The sequence below is a fragment of the Rhinopithecus bieti genome, unplaced genomic scaffold, assembly GCF_001698545.2.
Source record: "Rhinopithecus bieti isolate Rb0 unplaced genomic scaffold, ASM169854v2 scaffold_50877, whole genome shotgun sequence".
In the NCBI taxonomy this organism is placed as follows: Eukaryota; Metazoa; Chordata; class Mammalia; order Primates; family Cercopithecidae; genus Rhinopithecus; species Rhinopithecus bieti.
Genome location: NW_016821745.1, coordinates 1215462 through 1228209, shown reverse-complemented (window position 1 = coordinate 1228209; position 12748 = coordinate 1215462).

The window sequence follows — 12748 nt, the reverse complement described above, 5'->3', positions numbered from 1 at the left end:
ACTGTTTTGGTCCTTTTAGTCCACATAGGTTTTATTTTATTTTATTTTATTTTATTGAGATGGAGTCTTGCTCTACTGCCTGGCTGGAGTGCAGTGGCACGATCTCAGCTCACTGCAACCTCCACCTCCCAGGTTCAAGTGATTCCGCTGTCTCAGCCTCCCAAGTAGCTGGGCCTACAGCTTCGTGCCACCACACGTAGCTAATTTTTGTATTTTTAGTAGAGGCAGACTTTCACCATGTTGGCCAGGATGGTCTTGATCTCGACCTCGTGATCTGCCTCGGCCTCCCAAAGTGCTGGGATTACAGGCGTGAGCTACCGCGCCTGGCCAATATAATTCTTTTCAATATTTTTTGGGTTTTTTGTTGTTGTTGTTATATATATTGGCTCGTAATCCACTCCACTGAACAGAAGAGCCCGCCACTACATGCTCCACTGAGGCAGCACCTCCTCTGCCTCGAGCCTTCTATGAGGCTGCGTGAGAAAACGCCCTGAAGACCCTGAGAGAGACGCCTGCCTTTCCATCATCGTCCACTTTCCATCGTCGTCCATCTGCTGTCTCCACCAAGGCCTGGCCCGCTCCCCGGCCTCCTTCTTCAGACCAGGTTTCCCTGACACACTCACTTCATGGTAGTCTTGTCTGCCATCCAGAGAAGCTTGGATTGAGAAAGGTTCATTTTCACACCAGTACGTCCTGGCTCCTTCATGCCCGGCAGGCCCTTCTCCAGCTGGTGTCCCTGCTCTCCTGCTGTCCTGTGGGCAATGAGGACAGTGGGCAGCAGCCCCAGTGCTCTTGCTGGAAGCCACCTCCACCAACTGTGCGGTTCCTGAGGCACAGCCTCTGCTTTCCACGTCAACACAGGTGGCCATTTTCAAAACATTTCCTCGCTCCTTCTTCACTCCTCACCAACAGCAACCTCATGGGGCACCCCCAGCCAGGTCTTCCCTGCTCCCTCGCTGACCAAGTCCAAAGCCGCCCATGTGGGCCACAGGTTTTGATGGAGTACCGCCCTAGCCAATAGTGGTGAAGTCTGTGCCAGCCTTACTGCATGACGGTGAATCGCCACGCGGGGAGTGCGTAACACGGAAGCTGATCATTCCTTCTCCCCATGTCGGTGGATCAGAAATTCAGGAGGGGCCGCTGTGGGCCATGCTGGCTCTTTTCATGATGCGGTCAGCGGCTTGCATCTGGGTCCTCCCTAAGACTCCATTTAGACCTCTGGCACTGGGGTGGGGATGAGTCTCGAGGGGAGTGGAAGCAGCAACGGCTACCCCAGCACTTCGCTCTCCTTCCCCCTCAGCCTCCTTCCTCTCCCTCTTTCCCTTCCTCAGCACTTCTTCCCTTTCTCCCAACCTCCTCCCCTCCTTTCCCTCCTTATCTCTCTCTTCCTCCCTTTCTCCCTTTTTCCCTCCCTCTTTCCTCTCCCCTCACTCATCTTCCTTCCTCCCTCTCTCTCTCCCTCTCTGTCTCTTTCTGTTTCTGTGTCTCTTTATGTCTCTGTCTCTGTTTCTCTCTGTATGTCTTTGTCTCTCTCTGTCTCTCACTCTCGTCTCTCTATTTTTCTGTCTCTGTATCTGTCTCTCTGTCTCTCTCTGTTTCTCTCTGTGTGTTTCTGTCTCTCTCTGTTTCCCTTACTCTCTCTCCCTCTTTTTCTATCTTTCTCTGTTTCTCTCTGTGTGTCTCTCTTTGTTTCTCTGTGTCTGTTTCTCCCTCTCTCTTTGTGTCTCTGTCTGTCTCTGTCTCTTGTCTCTTTCTGTGTCTCTCCCTCTGTCTCTCTGCAGTTTCTCCATTTGCTCTCTCCGAGCATACCAGCTTCAGGAAAGTAGCCCCCCTTGAACAGTAACTGAGAGATGCAGAAACACACCCCCAAGGAAAAGAGAGAAACAGGTGGAAGCTATGAAGCCATCTGGGGCCTGCCTTGAACATCACACAGTACCACCTCTGATGAATTCCATTAGTGGAGGGAGTCACAAGTCTACCCTATATTCAAAGAGAGAGAAATTGGTACCTGCCACCCTTGGAATGTCAAAGAATTTGTAAACATGTTTTAAAACCACTATGTCCTGCACAGGTGATTACCAAAGAGGATACCCAGATGACTCATAAATAGATGGAAAGACACTCAACCACTTCAGTATCAAGCAAATTCAAACATGCATCCCAATGAGGTATCACTATACATCTACCAGTGGTCAAAGCTGCCAGGACTGAAAACACCAAGTATCGGCAAGGATGTCGAGCGATAGGGAGTCCCGTGCACTGCCAGGGGAGGTGTGAATTGGCACGAGGTGGGAAAGCAGAGTGGCCATAGACAGGAAGGTAGCCACATGCTGAGCCCAGGGCTCCCCTCCTGGGTCCACCTGAGTGTCCATGTGCAGCAGTGATGGTGAGGTCCAGGCACACTGACAGCTTCTCCCCTTCATGCCAGTGCCTCTCCCCTCCTTGCTCTTGTGTGATGGAACTCAGCCCACACACGTGGCAGCCAAGAAGCACCAAGGGTCCGATGCACCCGGAACAGCCTTCCCCAGTACGGGAGAGGAGTGCACACCGCAGCCGCGGGGTGAGAGTAGAGAATAGTTATTAAAGGGGCATGCTCTGTGCTTCACCAGGCAGTGCCTCTTTCCTGTTTCTGGTTAAGAAAGAACTATGGAATCTTTCACTCCAAAAATAGATTCTGCTCCCATGGGATGAACAGACACTTCCTCGAGCCACGAGATGGATTCTAAATGCAAGACTGGGAAACCTTTCAAGCTGACCAAGGGACACACACCCCGACCAGCCCTCGCTACGCAAAGGAAGATTCTTCGAGCAGCCAAGTTGAACGTGAGTGGAAGGAAAGGAAATACTAAACCTTGTTCACGGGAAAACACCAGAATTACAAGGATGTATCATCCTAGATTAAATTCTAATTTACCATTGCAGGAGTGAGAAGATGGACAGAAAGTAACTTAGAACCAGTGAAAATATTTTGTGACCAAAAAAAAAAAAAAAATTGTAAGAAGTATGAACCTTTTATACAGAAGAAGAACATCCCATTGGAATGAAGTCACTAAATGCTGCCAGCAGGTCGTAAGGAACCCTCCCCAATCTGTGTTTCCAGTGAAAATCAGGAAAACTAGGGATTCTCTCATGAAAAGTCAAAGATGAAATGGTAAGACAATGAGCTTTGGCTGGGATGAAGAAGGATGGCAAAGAGACCGTGCTCGAAGTGGTGGGATCCCCATTAGAATGAGCACATGAGAGAGGGGGAGAGGACGACCCCCACAGAGAATTATTCATCAGTCTGGAGACCAACCTGAAAAGCTTTCCAATGCCAACACAATGAACAGAGACAAAATTAAAATGGGAGAAGATGGTAATTATCAGAGACAGAAAACAAAGATCCAATGTAAAAATAATTGGAATACTTGAGGAAAATACCAAAATAAATTTTAAAAGACCAGTTCCTAAAAGTCATGCATTATGTTGATCTTCTGAGATACACTGTCGGGGACAAGAAGCCATCTGTGAAACTGAAAATGGATTTGTGATGTCAGGAATAGACGGGGAGACAGGAAGAGATGGAGAGAGGTAGAAGGAAAAGGCCAGAAGATTTAACCAGAAATTGTCAAATATGACTCAAATTGATATCTGGAGTGCTTCTGGTGGGGCTCTCCCAGAAGAGACCCTGCAGTGAGGGTTTGCACATGGATGGTTGCAATGGTGCTTGTGGGACATAAGACAATCGTGCCTCTTGAGGCCCAAATTCTCCAGCAGCTGCTGGGAAAGGGCATAGATGTGTCCTTCCATGTCACCTCACTCCAGGCAGGAGAAAGCTGGCTGTGACTCGAGGACCCTGGGAACGGAACACTCCAAGTGCTTGACCTCCAGAGAAATCTCAGGCAGGGAGTTGGAGCTGCTTCCCAGGAGCCACAGGCATGGAAGAAAGCAGCGCCTGCTCAGGGTGCTGGCAGAGCACGCACAGCGCCTGGTGCAGCTTATGAAGGTGGAGATGCTTCTTCCCACCATATTAAAATATAAAATGTCGCTGGGCGCAGTGGTTCACTCCTGTAATCCCAGCACTTTGGGAGGCCGAGGTGGGCAGATCACTTGAGGTCAGGAGTTCGAGACCAGCCTAACCAACATGGTGAAATCCCATCTCTACTAAAATACAAAACTTAGCCGGCCGTGGTGGCGGGTACCTGCAATCTCAGCTACTCAGGAGGCTGAAACAGAAGAATCGAACCCAGGAGGCAGAGGTTGCAGTGAGCCAAGATCGCACCACTGCACTCCAGCCTGGGTGACAGAGTAAGACTCCCTCTCAAAAAAAATATAAACAAATAAATAAAATATAATACAAAATGTCAAACCTATTGGGATGTTCCTAAACAACATCCAGGATAGCAATAGAGAAAGCAAGACCTGTGTCCATCGAGTGAGCTGTGCATGATCCAGAATTGTGGGGAAGGGAGGAAGACAGGCAGGGAGAACGTGCAGACACAGAGGGCAGGGGGTGTCCAGCTCGTGGCTGGGGTCTTGGGGTGGGCGGCTCAGTGATCAGGCCAGTTGTGTACAGAGGTGGGGCTGGTCCAGGGGGTGGGGTCTGCCAGGCAGGATTGCTTTTACATCAAATCCAGAGAGGCAGAGGAGGCTGAGGGGAAACGCCAGAGGTAGAAACCAAAGAACCTGTGAAGCAAAGTGCGTGGAGTGGTGGACACGATTGTTCTAGAAACTTAGCGTTTATCAAATTGGCTAGAATCCAATTGTGTGAGGCAGAGTGCGTACATCCCACAAACCCACAAGGCATCGAACGCGACCTGTCCTCTGCCAGCTCCCTCCCCTCCTCCAACCCTCTAGTCCAAAGATACTCATAGATATAATAATCTAGTAATTTAAAAGTCTTCACATATTCTGTACTATGAAAGTCAGCTCGCCCTCCCAGCTATATTCAAGAGGAGGAATTCATCTCTAATATTTAATGCTGTTTACTGTCAAGTTACCAACGACACCTGCTTTTTGCCACATTTTCTGCACGATACTGCCCTGAAGGTCCCTTCTCACTACCATTTGATGGCTTCTACGTAGGACACAGAGTAGGACTGAACAGACAAAATCAGACAGACAAGATGACACGTAACATTTCTGAACTATCTGGGAGAGTCGGTATATTTCCCTCGGGGCCACCCTGCGTGCTGACCCATTCTTAGGGACACGGTATATCTAAATAAAGTGGCTGACTGTACTGCTTAGTTCTAACTCAATTCTCACCTGCTGCAATTTAAGCCTCTGCAATGATATTATTAGTGAGTGCTCAGCCTACATCCCAACAGGAATATAAGATGACAACTGAAATTTGAAGTGACACCAAAAAAGCCTAACAGAGGCGCTTCTGATGAGTATTCTGGCACCGGCAAAGGCTCCATAATGCCTTGAAAATCCAATAGCAAATTTGTAAATCAAATCAAAAGTAGGTGAAATGAGCCCGAGTGGGAGAGCTAAGTGGAGATGAAACAGAAGACAGGGGACATATTGCATTTGGTTGCTGAATTTAAAAACGAGAGGCCATCTTGGCGTGAACTAATCACTTTTTGGCTGAACACTTTCTTTCCAGTGAAGGCTCCTGTGTGGACTATCGGGTGTTATTAGAAATAACTTTCTGCCCCACGTTACCTTGTTTCTGGTCTTTTTTAAACTTGCTGTTATGTTTCATTCAATTCGCACTTCTTCAGCACAAAGTCAGAGCTAATGGGGTCATGCGGACAGAATATATTGTCAGACCCAGAGCCACCCACTCTCCCCAGCCTCTGCCAGTCCCTCCCACCACCAAAAACCTTGAAGTGTCTCTACCAAAGCCACACATACCACTGCAAAAAAAAAAGTGTATTGCTTGCGATGGTATATATGAATGAACGTGTGTATTATATGTACACATCTAAGCTGAATTTTTCATAAACATCAAAGGACAAAAGATTATTCAGACAGGGCCCCAACACTGCATCCCCCCCTCCCCAGGCTCCTCCACTCTCCCCATCTCTGAGTCAGGACAGCCCTCGGGGTTTCATGAAGCTCCTGGATTAGGAAGGTGTTTGGGTGTGAGCAAGTAGGCAGTGTGACCGTGGAAGCACAGGGCAGCTCCTCTCATTGCACCACCGCTCACACCTTCTCCACGGACACGCACTGGTGCGCACACGCAAACACACAATCTCAGAGTGAACACAGGTGCACTTCAGGCAGTGACAGTGTTGACTGAATGAAAGTGTTGAGTTTAGCCTGCAACCTGTAAGTGAAAAATGCTATAAATACACTTGCAAGTGCGACCAGGTCCCAGGGTTACACGTCCAAGGAGTGTTTACCTTGTCAAATGGAAGCAATGGGTTGGTCGCAGGGCTCATGCCTGCAATTCGAGCACTTTGGGAGGCCGAGTTGGGTGGATCACTTGAGGCTAGGAGTTCAAGACCAGCCTGGCCAACATGGTGAAACCCCGTCTCTACTAAAAATACAAAAATTAGCAGGACATGGTGAGGGGTTCCTGTAGTCCCAGCTACTCAAGAGGCTGAGGCAGGAAAATCACTTGAACCCGGGAGGCAGAGGTTGCAGTGAGCCGAGATCATGTCTCCAGCCTGGGCTACATACAGAGCAAGACTCCATCTCAAAAATAAATAAATTAATAAATAAATTAATTAATAATAATAAAATGGAAGTGATATGTACCTTCTAATGGGACTTTGAATCCAGAAGTGGCTGTTTTGACTTTGGGCTGTGAATCTGCCCTATGGAAAGGTCCCTTTTCCTAACTGCATCCATCCTGCGCTCCTGGAGCAAACTCCCAGTGTAACCAGAAAACACAAGCAGAATCAGAACAAAGCAAAAATCTCCAGCAACTGAGGACGATTGTTTTTTGGTTTTTGTTTTTTTCCCCAGACTCCGACAATAGCCCTTGGTGTCTACTTCTTATCCGAGACACACAGTATTTCCGGTGGCCACGCGTGACGCTGCGCCCTCTGTGTTAACACCTGCTGCAGGCAGGCTCTGTGCTTTCTCCCTCCCCGTGAATTCAGTGTGGGCAAGGGGCTTCCTCTTCCACATTCTTTGTTTCTTTTCTTGCATCCTGTGCAAGTCGGCACCTTCTTTCCAGGGCATGTGACGTGATCATTTTCACGAATGCAGCGTGTTTTTTCCCAGCACTGCCTGTGTGCATCGCGTTCTCCAGCCAAATCAAAGATGCTCCGGGCCGGGGGTCCTGATTTGCGCTTTGTACCCGCATCCCTAGCATCATGCGAGGCGCACAGCAGGAGCCCGACGAGTATTTTTGATTAATGGGGCTTCAGCCATGAAAGACAGCCCTCTTTGGGGAGTGCTATCCGTTAAGTGGGTCAATTAGCTTGTCTGCTCCCCTCATGACTGATGGGATATTGTGAATTACGCATGTCTACAATCAGCAGATTCAGGTACTCATCACTGTGAATAGCTTTCCACTATTTCAGGAGACCAAAAATAGCCGTACAGTAAACTCTCATTATGCAGAATGATGGTGAGATGGGATCTTCTAATTAATTAAATATTCTGGTCAGTGAAAAAGAACCTATGTATGATGAAGACCCGCTTTCACAAATTGCGATAAAATTATACCAAACATGATGTAATTGCATCATTCAAAAATGACCTAAAAGACTCACGTTAGACCCTGAGTGGAGTGCACAGGGAATCAATTTGGAGAGAAAAATCCGTAGTCCTGTAGGCACAGCAAGTTACAGCACAGGTTTAAATCTCTTCCGGTCCCCAAAATATCCATGACATTCCCCCTTTAAAATGTTATAGTATCATCATTATTTTAATAACAGAGACTATAATTAATTACATCAACTTCCTGGATGTTATAATTCTGGATAAAAAAAATATTTTAAAGAAGATCGTTTCTAGATGTTAAAATGAACGAGAGGATAGTCTGAGAGGAAATTTTTAGGAGGGGTTGAATGTTAAGAATTTTCCACTATCAGAATTTTGTCTGTTTTACAGTATCCTCTCTTTGAAATCCTGCTTCGGGTCACACAGTTTACCAGCCACCTCAACAGAAATTAAAGTGGACAAAACTAAATTTTTAGTATGTTGATACTGCTTTCATGAAACTTTTAATGTATTCATTCAAAGGTTTTCTAATAAACAAAATAACATACCAACTATCATTTCCAATCTATTTTTCTTTGGGAAACATAGGTTTCTTTATGCATATGTGCTCACGAGTCTTTGAATAATGGTTTTTGTTTGTTTGTTTGTTTTGGTTTTTTTTTTGGGGGGGGGGGGAGGAGACAGAGTCTCTCACGGTTGCCTGGGCCGGAGTGCAGTGACGTGATCTTGGCTCACTGCAATCTCCGCCTCTGGGGCTCAAGTCATTCTCCTGCCTCAGCCTCCTGAGTAGCTGGGATTACAGGTGCCTGCCACCACATCCAGCTAATTTTTTGTATTTTTAGTAGAGATGGGCTTTCACCATGTTGGCCAGGCTGGTCTCGATCTCCTGACCTTGTGATCCACTCGCCTTGGCCTCCCAAAGTGCTGGGAATACAGGTGTCAGTCACCGCGCCCGGTCAGGTATATTTGTATGTGAATAAAATAACATGAAAAGATAATGTGACTCAGTAGATCTGTGGTTCTAACCCAGTTTTACATTAGAACGACCCACGAGCCTTTAAGACAAACTCTGCCCAGGCCCGTACCTAGAGGTTTTTAAAGATTATTATTACTTAAATGGTCTAAGGCAGGGTCCAACCTTTCATGTTTCTTAAAAGTTGGGAGATCCTAATCAAAAGTAAGACCCAAGAATGTGGCAGAGAGAAAAACTGAGCTTTCTCGTTAAATGTGTATTACAATAGGAAGTAGGAAGTATCTGTCTGAGTTTTCTAGTTAAATGTGTATTACAATGAGAAGTATCTGTCTGAGCTTTCTAGTCAAATGTGTATTACAATGAGAAGTATCTGTCTTACCTAAACAGAAGGAAATTCACATTTTTATCAGTGGAAGAATACTCAAGTAGGTATTTCTGATGTGTTGAGGACTTACCTTTCTGTCTAGAAGTAGTATATTAACTCTTTACTTAGGTTCTGACTTTTATTTCCCCATTTTAACAGGTTTCTTTACCTTGTTGCTCAAGCTGTTAAAGAAAAACATATCAACAAACTCTTCTCATCTTTCTATTAATTTAGAAGTTGGACCAATTCCTTATAAAAAGTACTGAAAACAGAACTATCTCGCCATTGGTTCCCATGTATTTACACATGGAACACAAGTTTATGAATGAGATGACATCTTGGGTGCATGTCCGGAAGGAGGGGCACCAAAGCTTCATATCATGACATCAAAGCTTCAGAAAGATGAAAGGGCATCTTTATATTTGCATCATAAACAAGTTTTACATATTATGATATTCCAAGAATCTTTCATTTTAACAGGTGGAAAACCAGTGACAGAGGCACCTATGTAAAACGCAGAGCCTAACTTGTGGTTGGTGATTAAGTCTTATATCGCTTTGATATAACCACTGCAATTAAGTGCTCTGATGAGCAAGGACTTGTTTCGCTCTTTATAGGGCACACATTATTTACTAATCCCTGGTTTAAGTGATAAATCCATCATCACTGGGCACAGCTGCAAATGCATTTTTAAAGGGATGATTTTTGTCCTGTAGAACAAATTTTAAATTTTGAATCTCCTTTTCTGAAGCCTTGTGACAAATCAGGCAGCTCGATCAGTTTCCAGCTGCTTGGTGCAGGTGAGGATGTGCTTTCCTGGGAAACTGACACTCTACATTGGGATGTCTTCTCTACAGACACAGGCGTTGCGATTCCATTTGCTGGCTGGTTAGCGGTGAGCATGGGCAGTCACTCTTTACTCCTGCTAGAGCATCATGGGAGAGGTGGGTGAATGTCCCGGCTGTTGACTTCTCCTCCACACGCCACCCTCTGGGACTTTGATTCTGTGAGAGCCAGTCAGGAAGAGGTGTCTTATATCTGCCCTCGCTGTCGCCCTTCCCCTCCCTACCTCCCCCAGCCAGTGGCAGAAGGAGGGAGTGTCACATCACGGTCTTCCTGTCCTGGGTCTTCTCCACCTCAGACCTACAGTCTTAGGAGTGGTGGAGCCTGCAGAGCCACAGGGCCTCACACCTGCCCCGTTGGGCTGAAGCTAAACACACGGCACACCACTTATTCATCACCTGTGGGAAAGGGCAAAAAGATAAGGAGCTTGAATCAGGAATGAGAGAATTAGGCTCCTTCCAATTGTACCTAGAACCTTTCAAAGGGTCCTACTCAAGTTTATTTGATTTCTCTTTTTTTTTTTTTTTTTGAGATGGAGTCTCGCTGTGTCACTCTGGCTGGAGTGCAGTGGTGCAGTGGCACAATCTCAGCTCACTGCAACCTCCGCCCCCTGGGTTCAAGCAATTCTCCTGCCTCTGCCTCCCTAGTAGCTGGGATTACAGGCATGTGTCACCACACCCAGCTAATTTTTGTATTTTTAGTAGAGACAGGGTTTCGCCATGTTGGCCGGGCTGGTCTCAAACTCTTGACCTCAGGTGATCCACCCACCTCGGCCCCCCAAAGTGCTGAGATTACAGGCGTGAGCCACTGTGTCCGGCCTATTTGATTTCTTAATTATAGAAGCACCTCTCTGAAATGGCTTCCACTTTCAAAATAAAGATGCAGTCATTCATGGCATACTATGGTCTACCTCCCAATGAGAGGGGTAAAATCATGAAAATTTCGAGGGTGCAGCAGACTTAAACACAAAATATTTCACTAAAACAGTCTTTCCTCGTTTAAACGATGTTATCTAATACAGAAACTGAAGTCTGTGTCAGAGATACATTCTGAAGACGAAGAACTTTAAAATACTTAAATAATCAGATTTCTAGTGAAACTGAGAAGAGGCACACTTCACAGCAGCATCACTAAAGATAAACATTATTACTTCATTAAATGCAAGAAGGAAAAGCAAACCAGGACTTGTTTCACGGGGCATTCTGAGAAGACAGCGGGTGCCAGTGAAAATGGATTTCAGGGCAAGAAAACATCAATGACACAGAAACGACCAAGGTCTTGCATATCTCTTTAATCAGCTAATATTTATTGGGCATGTATTTTTCTAGTATTATGCTTATTGCTAGGGAGTGCAAAACAGCAAATGTCCTTGCTCCAAATCCTGGATATCCTTTTGGGAAGAGGGAGAGGAGAAATCAGAGCAAGTCAGTAAATGAGACAATGTTCCGGTGTGCGCTGCGGGTCCCACAGTAAAAACCATTGATCGTATAGTATCAAAGTGTATAGCAAAGATGAGCCAGCCAGGAACATCTAATGATTCACCAAACTCCTAGGAAGTTGGACCGGAGACAAGGCCCGCAGCTCCCCGTGTCCCACCAGCCGCTCTGCTGTGCCACGCAGCCTGGTCCCTCCTCATGGTGACAGTCACAGCACATGGGAAAAAAACCGGGGTGTACTTTTGGAGTGGGTGGAAGGAGGACCACAAATCAAAACAGTGCGAGACGTCATCCCAGTCTTCTCCACTGCCATCGTCTCTTCGGGGTAAAGGTACAGTATTCCTAAGATGTCTGAGGCTTCTGTGACCGAATGGCAACAAGAAGAGGCACCTGATAACACTCAGGGCTCTCTGGACTTGCTGGTCTCAGCTCTGCAGGCTGAGAGCCTGTGACCTCTGAGCGGGTCACTGCTGAGTTATGCTGAGACCTCAGTGACCCCTGAGCGGGTCACTGCTGAGTTACCCTCAGTCCCATCAGGCCTGTGGGGGGCCACAGGGTTCTGGCCATTGCACCCTAGTTATGAAAGCCTCACACAAACAGCTCCTCTTTGCCCTAACTCCAAGTCTCTGCCCACACCCTGGGCCACTTACCCCTGCTGTATCCCTTCAGCAAGACCCCAGCGGACACCTGGACTCCCTTCCTACCCCAAGGAGACCATGGGGAAGCCAGGAGTACGGCCTCAGTTTCGTCCACCGGCCAGGCCCACAGCAGCTGCGGCGCCATCTTGGATGTGGCTGCAACTCCTCCTAGAGCATCATGGGAGAGGTGGGTGAATGTCCCGGCTGTTGACTACTCCACACGCCACCCTCTGAGACTTTGACTCTGTGAGGGCAGTCGGGAAAAGGCGTCTTATATCTGCCCTGGCTGTCGCCCTTCCCTCCCTTCCTCCCCCAGCCGGTGGCAGAAGGAGGGAGTTGTCACATCAGGGTCCTCCTGTCCTGGGTCTTCTCCACCTCAGACCTAAAGTCTTATCCAGAGCCCTTGTCCTTAGTGGGTTAATGGGAATAAAGGAATTTAGAGATTTTCTTTCTTGACTAAGCCTGGAATTCATGATCTTCTTGGCATTGTAAAGATCCTATTTGGGACATCAAACAGTGAACATCAGCGTGCTTTGATCCTTCCCACTCCTGTGCACCAATTCTAGCCCTCCTGAGCCACGGGTGTCTGGAAGAAGAGGAAAGGCAGTGAGCCGAGATCGCGCCACTGCACTCCTGCCTGGGCGACAGAGCGAGACTCCGTCTAAAAAAAAGAAGAAGGCCGGGCGCGGTGGCTCAAGCCTGTAATCCCAGCACTTTGGGAGGCCGAGACGGGTGTATCACGAGGTCAGGAGATCGAGACCAACCTAACTAACACGGCGAAACCCCGTCTCTACTAAAAAAAAAAAGTACAGAAAACTAGCCGGGCGAGGTGGCGGCGCCTGTAGTCCCAGCTACTCTGGAGGCTGAGGCAGGAGAATGGCGTAAACCC